The sequence below is a fragment of the Mustela nivalis genome, assembly GCF_964662115.1.
Source record: "Mustela nivalis genome assembly, chromosome: 11".
Taxonomy (NCBI): Eukaryota; Metazoa; Chordata; class Mammalia; order Carnivora; family Mustelidae; genus Mustela; species Mustela nivalis.
Window position 1 is genome coordinate 110,745,833 of NC_139030.1, and position 16,784 is coordinate 110,762,616.

A 16,784-nucleotide genomic window follows, 5' to 3' on the forward strand; every position below is an offset into this window, starting at 1 on the left:
TACTTAGGATTCTCTCTCTCTCCCTCACCCTCTGCCCCTTTCCCACCCCCATTCACACACTCTCTCTCTCTCTCAAAAAAAAAAAAAGGTATCCTAATTGAGCATGTACTTAACCTATTAATGTTCAGAATGTACAGCCTAGCCCACTTTCGTGGTCTATGATTCAAATGTCAATTTGGTTTATAAAGCCTCTAGAGTGTTATTTTGTGGTGACAGAACAATGACACCCCCCCACACACACACACACAAACTGTCTACATCCTAATCCTTAGAACTTATAAATATGCCACCTTACATGGTAAAAGAGACTTTGCAAATGTGACCAAGTTAAGGATCTTGATATGGGAAGATTAGCCTGGATTTCAAGGGGGGGGGGGTGGCCAATCTAATCACAAGTGTCTTTATAAAAAGAAGGCAAGAGGATTCAAAAAAGATGGGAGATGTGATCACAGAAGTAGAAGTTGGAGTGATGTGCTTTAAAGATAAGAGGAAGAGGCCATGAGCCAAGGCACACAGGCAACCTCTAAAAGCTGGAAAGACAAGGAAATGGATTCTCCCCAAAGCCTCCAGAAAGGTTTCCAAAAAGAAGGCAGGTCTATGTATACCTTGATTTTAGCCCATAAGATCCATTTTGGCTTTCTGACCTCTAAAACTGTAAGATAATAAATTTGTGTTGTTTTGAACCACTAATTTTTGGTAATTTTTTATAACAGCAATAGGAAACTAATACATGATAGAAGTTAGAGTTCTGCCAACTAGCCCCACTACTGGAGCACCACAGGTATAAGGGAGGATATGACTGCTTCACAGGTTTTTGTCTCAAGATCAAAGAAATTACCAATAAATTATTGGTTTAAAGCAACAAAAATTTATTATCTCATGGTTTCCTTAGTTAAGAATCCCATAGCTCAATGTTTCATGAGGCTAAAATCAAGATGTGGGCCAGGTACAACCTCACCTGGAGATTCAACTAGAGAAAGACCCACTTCCACTTCTTTCACGTTGCTGGCAGAATTCATTTCCTTGAAGTTGGAAGGCTAAGATCCCCATGTCTTGCTACCTGTCAGCAGGGGACCACACTCAGCTCCTAGAGGCCATTCTCAGATATTTGCCACATGAACTCCTCCATCTTAGCAACAGAAAACCAACCTCATGTCAAATGCTTCTCATGCCTTGAATTTCTCTAACTTCCCCTTCTACTACCAAGCAAAGAAAACCCTTAACTTTTGAAGGGCGTGTGTGATTAGGCCAGGACCACCTGGATAATCTCCTTATCTTAATATCTACCATACTGTATAACATAGCCTAACCGCAGAAGTCATGTCCATCAAATTCAGAGTTTCAGATCAGGGCAAATACTCAAAGGTAGGAAACATAAGGGGTACATCTTAGAATTCTGCCTACCACATATAATTAAGAAGTTTTTGTTCTATTGGGCTTCTCCTTTCCTAGTCCTTTGGCTAGAGAAATAAGATTTTCTTATTTTTGTTGTTGCTGCATTTTTTGTTTAGTAGTAGTTGTTGTTGTTGTTTGCTTTTTTGTCTCTGCCCACTGTTTCCAGGTTATAAATATTTTTCGCATACAGACTTGGATATATTGACGGCAAGAAAAAAAAGCCCAGGAAATGCACTACCAAGTCATTCCTTAAGTCTCAAGATGTCTAGCTAATTCACTTTTTTCTCACTTTTCAGATCTTATGATAAATGACTTGTATATTTTGTTGAGGGTTTTCTGGTATTGTTACTATTATTAACAGGAGGTATAAAATGGGACGTACCTACTCCATCTTGCCTAGAACAAAACTTTAGTTATGTGGGACATTGGGAGGATGAAAGGCAATGCAGTTAAGAGGAAAGACGACTAACCTCTAAGTCAGGAGACCTGGGTTCTGATCTGGACTCTGTTATTGAGTAGGCAATGATTTTCATGTTGTGTGTGCATGGACCCTAGGAGGATGTAAGAAGTGAGTATTAAAACTTCTGTTTGCAATTAGTGTAGCTAATCCTTTAAAAATTTCTTTTTTGGGGGTGCCTGGATAGCTCCTTCAGTTAAGTGTCTGCTTGGTTTCAGCTCTGGTCGTGATCTCAGGGTCATTTGACTGAGCCCCACATAGAGCTCCATGTTCCCTGCAGAGCCTGCCTGAGAGTCTCTCCCTGTCCCTCTTCCCCTCCCCCTGCTCAAGTGCTCTCTCTCTTTCTACCCCTGCCCTGTCTAAAATAAATAAATACATACATAAAATCTTTTTAAAAATTTTATTCTTTGGTGAATGTTTTATAATGTGCACATGTTGGTTCTCATATATATATAAGTACATAGATAGATAAATATACATATATTGGTGATACATGCTCAAAAATGTTTTATTGGATTGGTAAATCCCCAGATATCTAAAATTAGACTGCCCCAGATTTTCTGGGACATCTAATTGCCTAAATATGTCATATTTGATTTAGGGCAGTTCTCTTCAACATGGAACAGACTGTAATTCATCAATTAAGATTCTTTTATATATCTTTAGTTGAGAATATAATTCTTAGCTCAAATAATGTTTCCTACATTCCTTAGAACTTTCATATGGAGAAATGATCAAATGAGTGTGAATCATTCTTAGAAAAGTAACCCTTTAAAAACAAAGTACAATAAATAAATTATATTTCCAATGTAATAAACTTAGGTGAGCTGAGTTAAAACAAATAGGTGCTTTCTGGAATTCATTTAAGATTATACTTAGTTGAGGGTGCCTGGGTGGCTCAGTGGGTTAAGCCGCTGCCTTCGGCTCAGGTCATGGTCTCAAGTCCTGGGATCGAGTCCCGCATCGGGCTCTCTGCTCTGCAGGGAGCCTGCTTCCCCTTCTCTCTCTGCCTGCCTCTCTGCCTACTTGTGATCTCTCTCTGTCAAATAAATAAATAAAATCTTAAAAAAAAAAGATTATACTTAGTTGAGGTGCCTGGGTGCCTTAAGTCGGTTAAGTATCTGCATTTGGTTCAGGTCATGATCCCAGGGTCTTAGAATCAAGCCCCATGTTGGCTCCTTGCACAGTGGGGGGAGCCTGCTTCTCCCTCTCTTCCCCACTCATGTTCTCTGTTGCTCCCTCTGTCCCTCTCTCTCTCTTTCTCTCTCTCAAATAAATGAAAGCATAAAAAAATTTTTTAAAGATTATTCTTACTCAATTTGCTAAGCATAAAATTCCATTAGGGGTGCCTGGGTGGCTCAGTGGGTTAAGCCTCTGCTTTCAGCTCAGGTTGTGATCTCAGGGTCCTGGGATGGAGACCCACATCAGGCTCTCTGCTCAGTGGGGAGCCTGCTTCCTCCTCCCTGTCTGCCTGACTCTCTGCCTACTTGTGATCTCTCTCTCTATCAAATAAATAAATAAGATTAAAAAAAAATTCCATTAGTCTAACTTCCATCTTTAGCCTTAACACTGAGAGGCACATTTACATTGGACACTCTGAAATTGTGACCCATAGTTCTTTCCAAGTAGTCTTCCCTTTGCTTTTTCATTGCCATTGACATTCTGAGAAAACTGGTACCCACTGCTCCAGTGTCTCTGACCTTCACATGGCTGCATGTGACAGAGACCACACATTGATCTCTTCTCTCATCTCTTTTTTAATGGATACCCCATAGCTGACTTAAGAATGCCTTGCTAGGGCGCCTGGGTGGCTCAGTGGGTTAAGCCGCTGCCTTTGGCTCAGGTCATGATCTCAGGGTCCTGGGATTGAGTCCCGCATTGGGCTCTCTGCTCAGCAGGGAGCCTGCTTCCTCCTCTCTCTCTGCCTGCCTCTCTGCCTACTTGTGATCTCTCTCTGTCAAATAAATAAATAAAATCTTTAAAAAAAAAAAAAGAATGCCTTGCTAAAAGCTATCTTCCTCAACATTCTTTGTAGCTCATTGTAGCCACATGACTAATGTCTGAGAGGATATGAGTAGAAGAGACCTGCACAATATTTGTATCACAATCTTAAACGTAAGCTACTTTCCCCCATTATATTTTCTTCCCATGGACTGGAACACATTTGTGATGATGGTCAGCAAGCTTCAGCCTTGCCCTCAAAGAAAACAAGGGAAAGGTGGGCAGAAGGCTGCGTGATCTATGGGAACAGAGCTGCCTTCCTACCAAAAACTGCTCAAAAGGCCCAGACTGCTCTGTGAGAGAGAAAAAAACATACATCTTGTTTGATCCATTATATATTTTGGACTCTGTTACAGCAGCCTATCCTATAACCTAACTAATACACCTATTTAATCTTTCAGCACATGTTTTCTTACTATACTAAGCTACTGTCTTAGGTTCTAGAGATTTAAAAAAATGAATCAAACATACTTCCAATTTTGAATAACTCCAAACCTAAGAAAGGAAAATTTAAGTCAAAGGAAAGTGGGAAGACAATTGGCCTTTATTAACCACCTATGTTTCACATCCATTGCTTTATTAATCCTCACCCAAAAAAAAGAGTTGTAATTGGTATAATTGTCATTGTACAGCCATGGAGACTGATGATCCAGTGGCACCTCAGCCTTATAAATAGTGGATTCGGTATGTACTTTTATCATCACCTTTGATGTAAGACCACTTTTTTATTGGTACTTATAGAGCCAGCAAAACTATATCTCCTTGGCCACAACTGAGATTCCTCATAAAATAGGTATGTGTGACTTGTATTCTAAAATCCCTTCCATTCCATCTTCTAGCAACAGCTCCCAATTTTCATATTAAGTTTTACTCTTTCCTCACTCTCCCTCTCTTCAGTCCATGTTCTTGACCAAGGCTACACCTCTGTCCTTAGAGGTGAAACATACTTCTTAGGCTTAGGCTAGTCAGTGTATCATGCTCCCTTAGTCACAGTGATTGGTTCAGGGATGGGAACAGGACTCAAATCACTAACTTTGAGTTCTAAGGAAGTCAACTTGTTCTTGTCTTTTCATCTTGAACCTAAGAGGTTGGAAGGACTGGAGCACTATTGTGAGGAACCTGATGCTGAAGCTATGCAGAAGGCAGAATTAATGGTTGGAGCAACAGCTGTACTTGAAGCCTTGGGACCTACCCTTGGACTTTCTAGTTAGACAAGACAGTAAATTTCCTTTTGGGCCAGATTGGGTCCGTTTTTCTGCCACCAGCAACCAAAAGAATACCACTCATTCTTTAGAGTCTTAGCCTCTGCTGAAGGTGAGCTATTTCCACTCATTAATGGAGAAAGGATTTATCTTTCTATCCTGTTGTTCATAATTTTATTGCTTGCTACAACCTCCAAGATTCTTAATAAACAAAAATGTGTCATGTAAAATACAAATGCCTTGTCAGTAACAGTCAATGAACACTATTTCAGAGATATTTTATAACATCTATTTTACTAATTTTGAATTTTCCATGATTTATGGCTTAGGTATCTTTGACTTTGATGTTTTACCATATTCATATGCTCTAAAAATATAATATTTTATCTAATTATGTCTTCCTAAATCTAAATATAGTGCACAATCAGAAATAGTTCAGGCTGCAGGGAAAACCAACAAATCTTTAAAAATCAAAGTCATACTAAACTTCTTTCTGACCACAATGTTATGAAAGTAGAAATCAACCACAAGAAAAAGTCTGGAAAGACCACAAATAAATGGAAGTTAAATAACATTTGGGTCAACGAAGGAGTCAAAGAAGAAATAAAAAATTACATGGAAACAAATGAAAATGAAAACACAATGGCCCCAAATCTTTGGGATGCACCATAAATGGTTCTAAGAGGGAAGTTATAGCAATGCAAGTGTACCTCAAGAAGCAAAAAGAATCTCAAATAAACAGCCTAATTTTACACCCAAAGGAGCTAGAAAAAGAACAACAAACAAAACCCAAAACTAACAAGGAGAGACAGAAACTAAAACAAAACAAAACAAAACAAAGAAACAATAGTATAGATCAATGAAACCAGGAGCTGGTGCTTTGAAAAGTTCTACAAAACTGATGAACCTCTAGCCAGATCCATCAAAAATAAAAAGAGAGAGAGAAACTGAATAAACAAAATCACAAATGAAAGAGGAGAAATAACAACCAACATCACAGAAATACAAACAATTATAATAGAATCATGAAAATGTATATGAACAGATTGTACAGCTGAGAAGTGACTAAAGTCCTAGTACATATAAACTACCAAAACTAAAGAAGGAAAAGGAAATTTGAACAGACCAATTACCAGCAATGCAATTGAATCAGTAATCAAAAAATTCCCAAAAAACAAGTTCAGGACCAGATAGTTTCATAGATGAAGTCAACCAAATATTTAAAGAAGAATTAATACCTATTCTTCTCAAACTATCCAAAAAAAACAGGAGTCAGGAAAATTCCCAAGTTCATTCCATGAGGCCAGTATCACCCTGATACCAAAATCAGATAAAGACACCACCACAAAAAAGAAATATATGTTAATATCTCTCATGGTTATAAATGCAGAAACGGTCAATATTAGCAAACAGAATCCAACAATACATTTAAGAAATCATACCATGATCAAGTAATATTTATTCCTGGGATGCAACAGTGGTTCAATATTCACAAAACAATCAATGTGATATGTCATGTCAATAAAAGAAAGGATAAAAACCATATGATTATTTCAATAGATACAGAAACAACATTTGACAAAATATAATATCCATTCATGACAAAAACACTCAGCAAAGTAGGTTTACCTCAACATAAAAAAGGCCTTATAGGAAAACACAAAGCCAACATCATACTCAATGGTGAAAAAGTGAAAGCTTTCCCCCTAAGGACAGGGACAAGACAAGGATGTCCACTCTCCTACTTTTACTCAACATATTACTGGAAATCCTAGCCACAGCAATTAGACAACATAAAAAAAATAAAAGGCATCCAAATTGGTAAGGCAGAAGTAAAACTCTTACTATTTGTAGATGATATGATATTGCATAGAAAATTCTAAAGACTACACCAACAAAAACCACTAAATCTGATAAATAAATTCATTAAAGTCACAGGATATGAAATCAATGTGCAGAACTTTGTTGCATTCTTATACACTAATAATGAAGTAGCAGAATGTGAAATTAAGAAACAGTTCCATTTACAATTGTACCAAATACAATAAAATATCTGGGAATAAACTTAACGCAAAAGGTGAGAGACTTGTACTCTGAAAACTATAAAACACTGATGAAAAAAAAGTCAAGACAATACAAAGCAATGGAAAGACATTACATGGGTTGGAAGAAGAAATATTAGTGAAGTGCCTACACTACCTAAAGCTATCTACAGATTTAATGCAATCCCTATCAAAATACCAAAAGCATCTTTCACAGAACTAGAACTAAACAATCCTAAAATTTGTTTGGAACCACAAAAAACTTTGAATAGCCAAAGCAATCTTAAAAAAGAAAAAAACTGGAGGTATCATAATTCCAGATTTCAAGTTTTATTACAAAGTAATACTAATTAAAACAGTATGGTACTGGCATAAAAACAGACTCATAGATCAACAGAATAGAACAGAAAATCCAGAAATAAATCCACAACTGTATGGTCAGTTATGCTTCAACAACGGAAGAATGAATATACAATGGGAAAAAGTCTCTTGAATAAGTGGTGTTGGGAAAACTGGGCAGCTACATGCAAAAGAATGAAACTAGACCACTTTCTTTCACCATACACAAAAATATACTCAAGATGGATTAAATACCAAAATATGAGACCTGAAACCATAAATCATTGGTGATAGCACAAGCTGTAATCTCTGACATGGCTGTTGCAACATTTTTCTAGATATGTCTCCTGAGACAAAGGAAATAAAAGCAAAAATAAACTATTGGGACAATATTTAAAAGAAGAAGAAGGAGGAGGAGGAGGAGAAGAAGAAGAAGAAGAAGAAGAAGAGAAAAAACCTCTGCACAGCAAAGGAAACAACCAACAAAACTAAAAGACCTACTGAATAGGAGAAGATATTTGCAAATGACATACCCAGTAAGGGGCTGTATCCAAAATATGTAAATAACTGATACTGCTCAATACTCAAAAAACAATCTAATTTTAAAATGAGTCAAAGATGTGAACAGACGTTTCTCCAAAGAGGATCTTAAGACAGATGGCCGATAGACACATGAAAAGATGCTTAACATCACTCATCATCAGGGAAATGCAAATCAAAACTATAATATCACCTCATACCTGTCAGAATGGCTAAAATAAAAAACTCAAGAAACAGCAAATGTTGGCAAGGATGTGGAGAAAAAGAAACCCTGGTACACTACTGGTGGGACTATAAACTGGTGCAGCCACTGTGGAAAATAGTATGGTGCTTTCTCAAAAGGTTAAAAATACAAACACTGTATGGTCCAGTAATCACACTACTGGGTATTTACCCAAAAAAGACAAAAACATTAATTCAAAGGGATATGTGCAGCCCTATATTTATAGCTGCTTTCTTAATAATAGCCAAATTTGGGGAGCGGCCTAAGTGTCCATCAACTGATGAATGGATAAAGAAGATGTGGTATACACACTCACACACACACACACACACTATACCATATATACAGTACCAAGATGTGGTATTGTATATGTGTGTGTGTGTGTGTAAATATATATATATACATATACATGTGTATATATATGTATATGTGTTTGTGTATATGTACATATATACATATATATACACACAAATTATATATATGTGTGTGTGCATACATATGTGTGTGTGTGTGTGTGTGTGTGTGTGTGTGTATTATTTGGCCATAAAAAAGAATGAAATCTTGCCATTTGCAGCAACATGGAGCTAGAGAGTATTATGCTAAGCTAAGTCAGTCAGAGAAAGACAAATATCATATGATTTCACTCATATGTGGGATTTAAGAAACAAAACAAATGAGCAAAGGAAAGAAAAGAGGGAGAGAAAGGGGCAAACCCAAGAAACAGACTCTTGGCTATAAAGAACAAACTGATGGTTATCAGAGGGGAGGTGGGTGGGGGATGGGCGAAGGGGGCATGGGGATTAATAGTACACTTAGGATGAAAAAAAGAAAAGATAATAAAATATAAGGAAAACCCCCAAAAAAGTAAAAAAAAGAAATAAAACTATTATTTTCTTCTTGTTAAGATTGTTAGAACTAATTTAATAGGAATGTTTTAAGTCCTTTCCCTCAGGAAAATATCAATGTATTGTATTGGTTTAAATATATTGTTATCAAAAGTGGATTTGATTTTGATGAAGTCCCAAAAGTTTATTTTTGCTTTTGTTTCCTTTGCCTTTGGAGACATATCTTGAAAGAAGTTGCTGCAGCTGATATCGAAGAGATTACTGCCTATGTTCTCCTCTAGGATTCTGATGGATTCCTGTCTCACGTTGAGGTCTTTTATCCATTTTGAGTTTATCTTTGTGTTCAGTCACCAAACTGTGGAAAGAACCAAGATGCCCTTCAACGGACGAATGGATAAGGAAGATGTGGTCCGTAGACACTATGGAGTATTATGCCTCCATCGGAAAGGACGAATACCCAACTTTTGCAGCAACATGGACGGGACTGGAAGAGATTATGCTGAGTGAAATAAGTCAAGCAGAGACAGTCAACTATCATATGGTTTCACTTATTTGTGGAGCATAACAAATAGCATGGAGGACAAGGGGAGTTAGAGAGGAGAAGGGAGTTGGGGGAAATTGGAAGGGGAGGTGAACCATGAGAGACTATGGACTCTGAAAAACAATCTGAGGGGTTTGAAGTGGCGGGTGTGTGGGAGGTTGGGGTACCAGGTGGTGGGTATTATAGAGGGCACGGATTGCATGGAGCACTGGGTGTGGTGAAAAAATAATGAATACTTTTATGCTGAAAATTTTTTTAAAAAGTGGATTTGATTAAACTGAATCACAATCTTCCTTTCTATTCTCATGAATTTAGGTGGGAGGAGCTGGCTATATTTTCACTGATTTTACTGAAGTTAATTTTTCTGAAATAAATTATTACTCTTTTATGCAAAGCTTTCCCCACAGGCTTTGTGTAATACACACATTTACACATCATGCATCTGTGCTCCTGACTTTGATTTCTCCTTCACGCTTTCTCGCATGGATTCAGGAGCTGGAACCGAGGCGTCAGAACTGTGTGTGAGGCCGGTGTGCGGCCCAGCGCGCAGGCGCGAGTGTGGGGGCGTGTGCTCAGATGGCACCTGCCGGTGTGTGGGAGCAAAGGTTCAAAGAGCAAGATCTGTGTTAGAGTTCAGAGGTTGCTAAAAACTGTGCACAATGGCTTTATTTTTATATCAGTTTTTCAATTAAAACTCTGATTTTCAGGTTTTTGAGTGTGTGCGTGCACTATCACAGATCTCAAATTAACATGAAGATTTCTAATGGAATCCATAAAGTTTTAGGAAAGGGCTGTGTAGACCTTGTTGTGATATGTCATCTGTCACACTTACAAGGTAACTTCACATTTTGCAGCTCTGTATCACCATTCTCCAATATGTTTATATTCCAAGGATTTCTATCTCTTTCTTTCTCACACACTGGAACTAGAAAATGCCCTTAACACTATCACACACACACCAACATATCCCTACTCCTATAATACTTTTTTTTACCTGAATTTTTATCCTATAATTTTTGAAAAGGATGATTTTATAAACATAACTAAACTGTATTTTTCAGTTTGATACTTTTTCACAAAAAGCAACACATTAGAGGAACCTGTATAAGAATCAATATTCTTGGATTCTACTTCTAGCCTTGACGTTAACTTGGCACATAATACTGAGCAAATAAAATCTTGTGATTCAACACTCAGACTTCTCATCTGAACTGAAGTGGTTTAATTAAATAATCCTCAAGGTCCTTTCGAGGTCCACAACTCCCTAAAAGAGATGATTTATAAATCACAAATACTACCTTTGTGATTAGTAAGAAAGAATATGAAGTATCCTTGAAGTCTTATCCATTATTTTATCTTAATCCTGGATAATAGATTTATACATCTAGTTGGGAATAAAAATACTTGAAGTTGGAATATTGCCTTTCATATCTCAGCTCAACATAAGAAGAGTGCGAGGGGACTAAATAATTATGATGCAATAAGCTTTGCAAAGGAAAGGACTTTTGGTCATTGCTCAATCCCCAGTTCCCAGAATAATGCCTAACATATGGAGGGACTTAAAACTTGCTAAGTGAATAATGAGAAAGTGTCAAGATGCAAGGATTTATAAAACCCAGTGAGAAAACAGAGAGAAGGCTTTGCAGGAAGGATGATAAGTGAGCTAAACCTACAGGGATGAACTAGAATTCAGAGTCAAGTGTGTTGTGGCAGTGTGAGTTATCCTCCAGATCCATTCTTCTTCCTTTCCTAGAAACAGAATTTCTGAGCCCGTGACCGCCGGAGTGAAGACTATATCGAAACCCAGCAAAACCAAACCCAGTTTATCAATTTATTAAAGATTTTTAAAATCATTTATTTATTTATTTGCAAGAGAGAGCATGAGTGAGGGGAGAGACAGGTGGAGAGGGAGAGCCCACTTTATCAATTATAACTATTTTTTAAAAGGGAATTAACAGTAGTTGCTGTCACAATGAAGTAAAAACAACTGTCCAATACCAACAATTTTAGAAGCAACTCCTAGTCTCTCAAATTCCAAACTACTCTACACTGAACCGCTCCTAAATTTCCTAAAATAGTGCAGGAATTAGGAAGTCAGAGGGCTTGGCTGGAGGCGTAGAGACATTATCAGCGCTGGAGCTTTGGGCAAGTCTCTGGATCTATCCCAGCCTCTGTTTCTGATAATCAGCCCCAATCCGAGAATCACTACCTACCATGGCAATACAGCTCGAATATCATTTCAAGATGAAAAATTATAAAACTGCCTTCAGTTAGCAGCTTCATAAATATGCCTACATATTAACATTTTTATGGCTAAAAACCAATATTGCTCTCTCAGTGATGTTTCTCAGTTCAGTGAGTTGGGTGATGTCAGTTCTAAGCTTTTACACATTTCTCCATGAGACCTAAAAAAACCTTTTCATTTTGGAAGGGGGGAAACAGAAATCTGTAAACTTTTTTATATTCCTTGAATTCACAAGTAAGTATTGCTCACCTCTGAGATGCTCTTTCAATGGTGCCTTTGAATTCTAAGACTGTGTGGCTAACCCCAGCTTTGGCTTGAGACTGGGACACCTTTCTTCACAGTCTCAGGCTTCCGGAGCCATTCCTGGTCCTCCTGAACAGTGCGTCTGACGCTTACGTAACTTTCCGGCCTCTTAAATGTACCCTTAGTGTCGGAATGTACCCGGACAATGTAACTCACCTAGTGGCTGGCTCAGGTTGTCACGGCTGAACTAACCTGGCAGACTCAGTGGATCTAAGCTGATAGAGAGCTCAAAGATGGGGCGGGTGACTGTTAGTAAGACAGCCCTCGCACACCTAAGTACAATACTACATAAAAAGCAAAACCAAAAAAACAAAACAAAACAAAAAGCAAACCAAAAAAACTCCACCCTTAATTCATAGGACTACCATGCAAATTACTATTGGCTTTTGGGAATTTTTAAAGAAACCTCTAGTCATGTCCGTCTACAATAGACACCGATGGCTTTCTAGGAGTAGATGAAGGCAGGTGAAACACAGAGGCTATATCATAGTGTACCTTCAACTTACGCACATTTACCTATGAGAGAGGGCAAGGGCAAACAAAGAGAAGTTTACTTAGAACGATTCTGCTTTCCATTCTACTCCCTATGCTTAATTATGGGAGTGATTATGATATGAGAAGTGACTTCCGTGCCATTCTTACAATGAAACGCTCATCTGTACCCTCTGAGATGGTCTCCAGAACTCTAGCTATCAGATTTTCATACTTTTCACCCAAAAGCAAGAGAAAGGCAAAGAGAAAGTACACTCACAAACCGATTATGCCTTTCCCGCAAGAAGGTGCTCTCCTACATGACTTTCCCAACTATTCTGCTGAGGAGCAAATTAACCCCAAACTTAGCAATTTAAAGCAACAATTATCTCACAATTTCTATGGCCAGGAATCTCCATACAGATTAGCTCAGATCTCCTGGCTGAAGGTTTCTGACAAAGCTGTAGTCAAGTCATTGACTAGGACTGTAGTCATTTCAAGGTTCAAATGGGGGGAGATCTGCTTCCAAATGCACTCACATGCTTGTTGGCAGGATCAGTTCCTCCAGGCTCTTGACTAAGGATCTCAGCTCTTCTCTGGCTGTCAACTGAGGGTCCCTCTTGGTTTCTTGCCATGAGGGCCTCCCCCAGGGCCGTTCATAACATAGCAACTGGCTTCAGTCAGAGTGAGCAAGTGGGAGACCAAGAAAAAGTAAACAAGATGCAAGAAAGTGTCCTGTTGGTGCCTAGTCCACGTGGGGACACCCCTTCCCTCTCTGCCGTACGCTCTTCATTAGAAGCAAACCACTAGGTCCAACCCACACTCACAGGGACGGACACGAGGAAGAAGGATCGTTGGGAGCCAAGTTCGAGCTGCCAACCACACTAACCAATGCATAGCTTTCCAGCATACTTATTTAAAAGCCACAATGCAAAATTCTGCCACGAAGATATAGAAATCTGTTCAGAATTTTTGTCAATGTATGTCTCTGTATCTCGAGAATAAGTACAGGATTGGGAGGGAGACAAACCATCAGTGATCTTAATCTCACAAAACAAACTGAGGGTTGCTGGGGGGAGGGGGGTTGGGAGAAGGGGGGTGGGGTTATGGACATTGGGGAGGGTATGTGCTTTGGTGAGTGCTGTGAAGTGTGTAAACCTGGTGATTCACAGACCTGTACCCCTGGGGATAAAAATATATGTTTATAAAAAATAAAAAATTTTTAAAAAAATTAAAAAAAAAAAAAAGAGAAATTAGTGAAAGGAGTTCCAAACAGAGCTAGATGCAAACAAACTTTTGAAACTCACAGTAGGTAAAACCATGTGATTCTTCCTGGTCTTGAAGGTAGAGCTGCCCAATTTGCGCCCTGTGACTGGATCTCATTGTATTCCAGACACAGAGTCCTTAGTAGAGTGGGCTGTGACAGTGTGCCCCAGGACTCCTACCGGCACCAGCACAGCAATCTCTCTCAGCCCCACTCAGCCGAGAGGCAGGGCTTGCAGTCAAGGCAGTGCTCTGCCCCCAGGCACCTCCCTCAGTGGCCCCTGGGAGCACACCAACGGGACTCAACGCGAAAGAGCAAGCTCTGGCCCTGCTGAGAGACTTCGTGCTGTGGGGGGAGTCAGGCAGCTTGGGGAGAGGCTTCTGACCAATGTAGCTCCGGACCCAGCACCTGTCCCAAGTCTCTTATTTTCACGTTTATTCATTGCGCCTGTGTGCAGCCAGGTGCCATCTGGGGGACATCCAAACCTGCAGAGTAACTGCACAGACAATGCTCGTGTGAGAGAACACATGAATCTGAAAACTTTTTATAGAATTCAAAACCCCGTCATCGCAAAAAATGTCAACATTATGTTTGCCAGTGAAGAAAGGAAAAGCTATTGGTTTTTATGTTTTCAACAGTAGTGAATTTCTGAATTGTTATTTTAAGTTTTTAAAAAATTTTTTCTGTCACCCATTTGGGAAAAAATTCTTATTAATACTGACTATCAACAATTCGAAGAGGTCTTTATCGAAGAACACTGATAAGAATAACATGTAGCCATTTCAGGCATAACTCACATGAAATGTCATGTTTAAGGAGGCAAGCACAAGTTTTTCAAATTAAACATATTTTATTTGGAAATTTCAGACAAATCCATTATCTAATATCTTCCGTACTACTTTGTATTTTTCATAATAATTATAATATAAATAAAATGTAATCAATGGTTTTACCAAGCCCCGCGTAGAAGTCCTCAAATCTCTTCCTGCTGATCCCAATTTCTGTACATACTCTGAACTTGGAGTTCAGGAAGCTTGGGTTTAGAGCAAGTTACCTGACCGTGTTCATTACTTATCTGTTAGTTTTCAGCTTTATATTTAACCTTTTGTAATCTATGTTGTGTTCCTTGGTGCCTAAAGTTTGCAAATTCTGTGTCTCAGACCCCTGCTGGGGGCCTCCTGTTGGCATCTGCCGATGGCAGGCTTCGGAAAGACCAGAGGGAGGGAGAAGTGTCCTGCCTCTAAATTCAACAGGAGCAGAAGGGACAGTGGGGCTGCGACCTCCAGCCGCGCAGGCAGCCACAGAATCTCTTTACTGCTTATAGCCTCGGCCGTGGAGGGACATTTCTGACAATCCCAGTCCCGAAAGTGACCACATCCACAGCTGCGCAGGGGCAGGAACGGGCTCGCGGGTGCAAGCTGAGAAGCACCAGGGGAAGCCCCAGGAGCTTCGCAGACTCTGCGCACCTCCTCTTCTTCCTTCTGTTCTTCCCTCCCTTCCAGCACTTTGTACGCCGCTCCCTGGATCAAATCCCTCATGTTTGAAATTCTGCCCGTGGTTTCCTTTTTCCCGACTGAATCCAGAAGAGTTCATTGAGTTTTGTGTCAGGAGGAGAAAAGAGGTAGGGAAGTTGGGTTAGGTCAGTCTAGGTCCGGGAGAGTGTTTGGGAAGGTGTCACTCTAAGTTGTCTTCCCTGAAGCATGGACAGAGGGTGTTGAGGATGGACAGTGACTGAAGAAAGAAGGACAGTAACAACAAACGGCTCACGGTTTTACCGAGGGGACCTGAGGAGCCACCGGCGGATCAGCTGGCCGGGCGAGGACACCTGCTTCCGAACTTACCTTGGCGCCAGCAGACCACCGCTGTCATCTTGCGCGTCTCTCTGAGCGGCAAGCTCACCGCTTCGCTGGAATCTATACTTCTTTCTGGCGTTCCCACTCTTGGTATTATTAGCAACTTTGTGTCCCATCAGAAAATTGCATGCTGAGCCATTTATCCAGGCAGCCTGAGTTACAAGTATCAAATATTACTATTTTCCTAGAATTAGGGAAAAATTATAAATCTTGGTATATCCCTTCTCTTGGTTCACTTCATTCCTGATTTGATCTAAGATCATCAGAACAGAAGATCTTAAAGTACACACCATAACTCCACTCCAGGGAAAGATAAAAATCATTTCTTTTTTTAGACTTTTTTTGTATTAACTGGCTAGTCGCATTCCAAGATATCTGTAGCATTTCCAGCAACATTAACCATTGTATAAGCTATTGTATGAGTTATATTTCACTCTTAAATTCCTCAAATACTTGCAGAAAAAGCAGATACATCTCTATTAATTACCTGCACAACTTCATGTACATCTGTTCTGTGTACTCGAGCTCTGCTGTGGAGGAACGCGATGAATTAGCAACCCTAGCTGCACCCTCGTGGTCTGCAAATTCTCCGGCATACACTGGGGTGATTGTGAGAGACTGACAGGCTTTTCTCTGCTTGCCGTAAGCTCCTGCCTGCCTGCGAGCAGTGTGAGAAGGGAGCGGCGTGCTAGGCAAAGTCCAATGCCTGGGGGACCTGGGCAGATGGAGAATATACCAGCACAGCTGAGGAGAAGAAAGCAATTAATTATATTCCCTTTCTGCTTCATTTCTTTTCACCCTCAATGAAATGCAATTTCCCCAGAGAACGGTGCATTTTGCTATAAACCCCAAACTGTCCATCCCTTAATGGTGAGCTGCTGATTAGATTTGAAACATCAGACTCAGAGCTAGAACGTGAACTGTAGCCCCTCTGTACGTGTGTTGTGTGGGGTGTGTGGGTTGTGTGTGAAACGGCAATTAGTGATGCTCGGCTTGCCTTTTGGAGTCATTGTGGTACGTGGTACGTTTTAATGACTTTCGGTGTAGTGGTTTCCAGTAAGCC

The 16,784-nt window shown here is 39.7% G+C and overlaps 1 long non-coding RNA gene across 2 annotated transcripts; it reads right to left on the bottom strand.

The window, feature by feature from the left end:
- Positions 1-13,875: 13,875 nt before the first annotated feature.
- On the bottom strand, positions 13,876-16,325 carry LOC309844077. 2 transcript variants are annotated; one of them, XR_014300489.1, is made up of 3 exons: positions 16,209-16,325; positions 15,644-15,873; positions 13,876-14,364 (listed from the first exon to the last, which is right to left on the bottom strand). It is a non-coding gene; the product is annotated as an uncharacterized lncRNA (long non-coding RNA). The 2 variants fall into 2 exon arrangements; XR_014300490.1 differs by having other exon boundaries at positions 15,644-15,905.
- Positions 16,326-16,784: the final 459 nt, after the last annotated feature.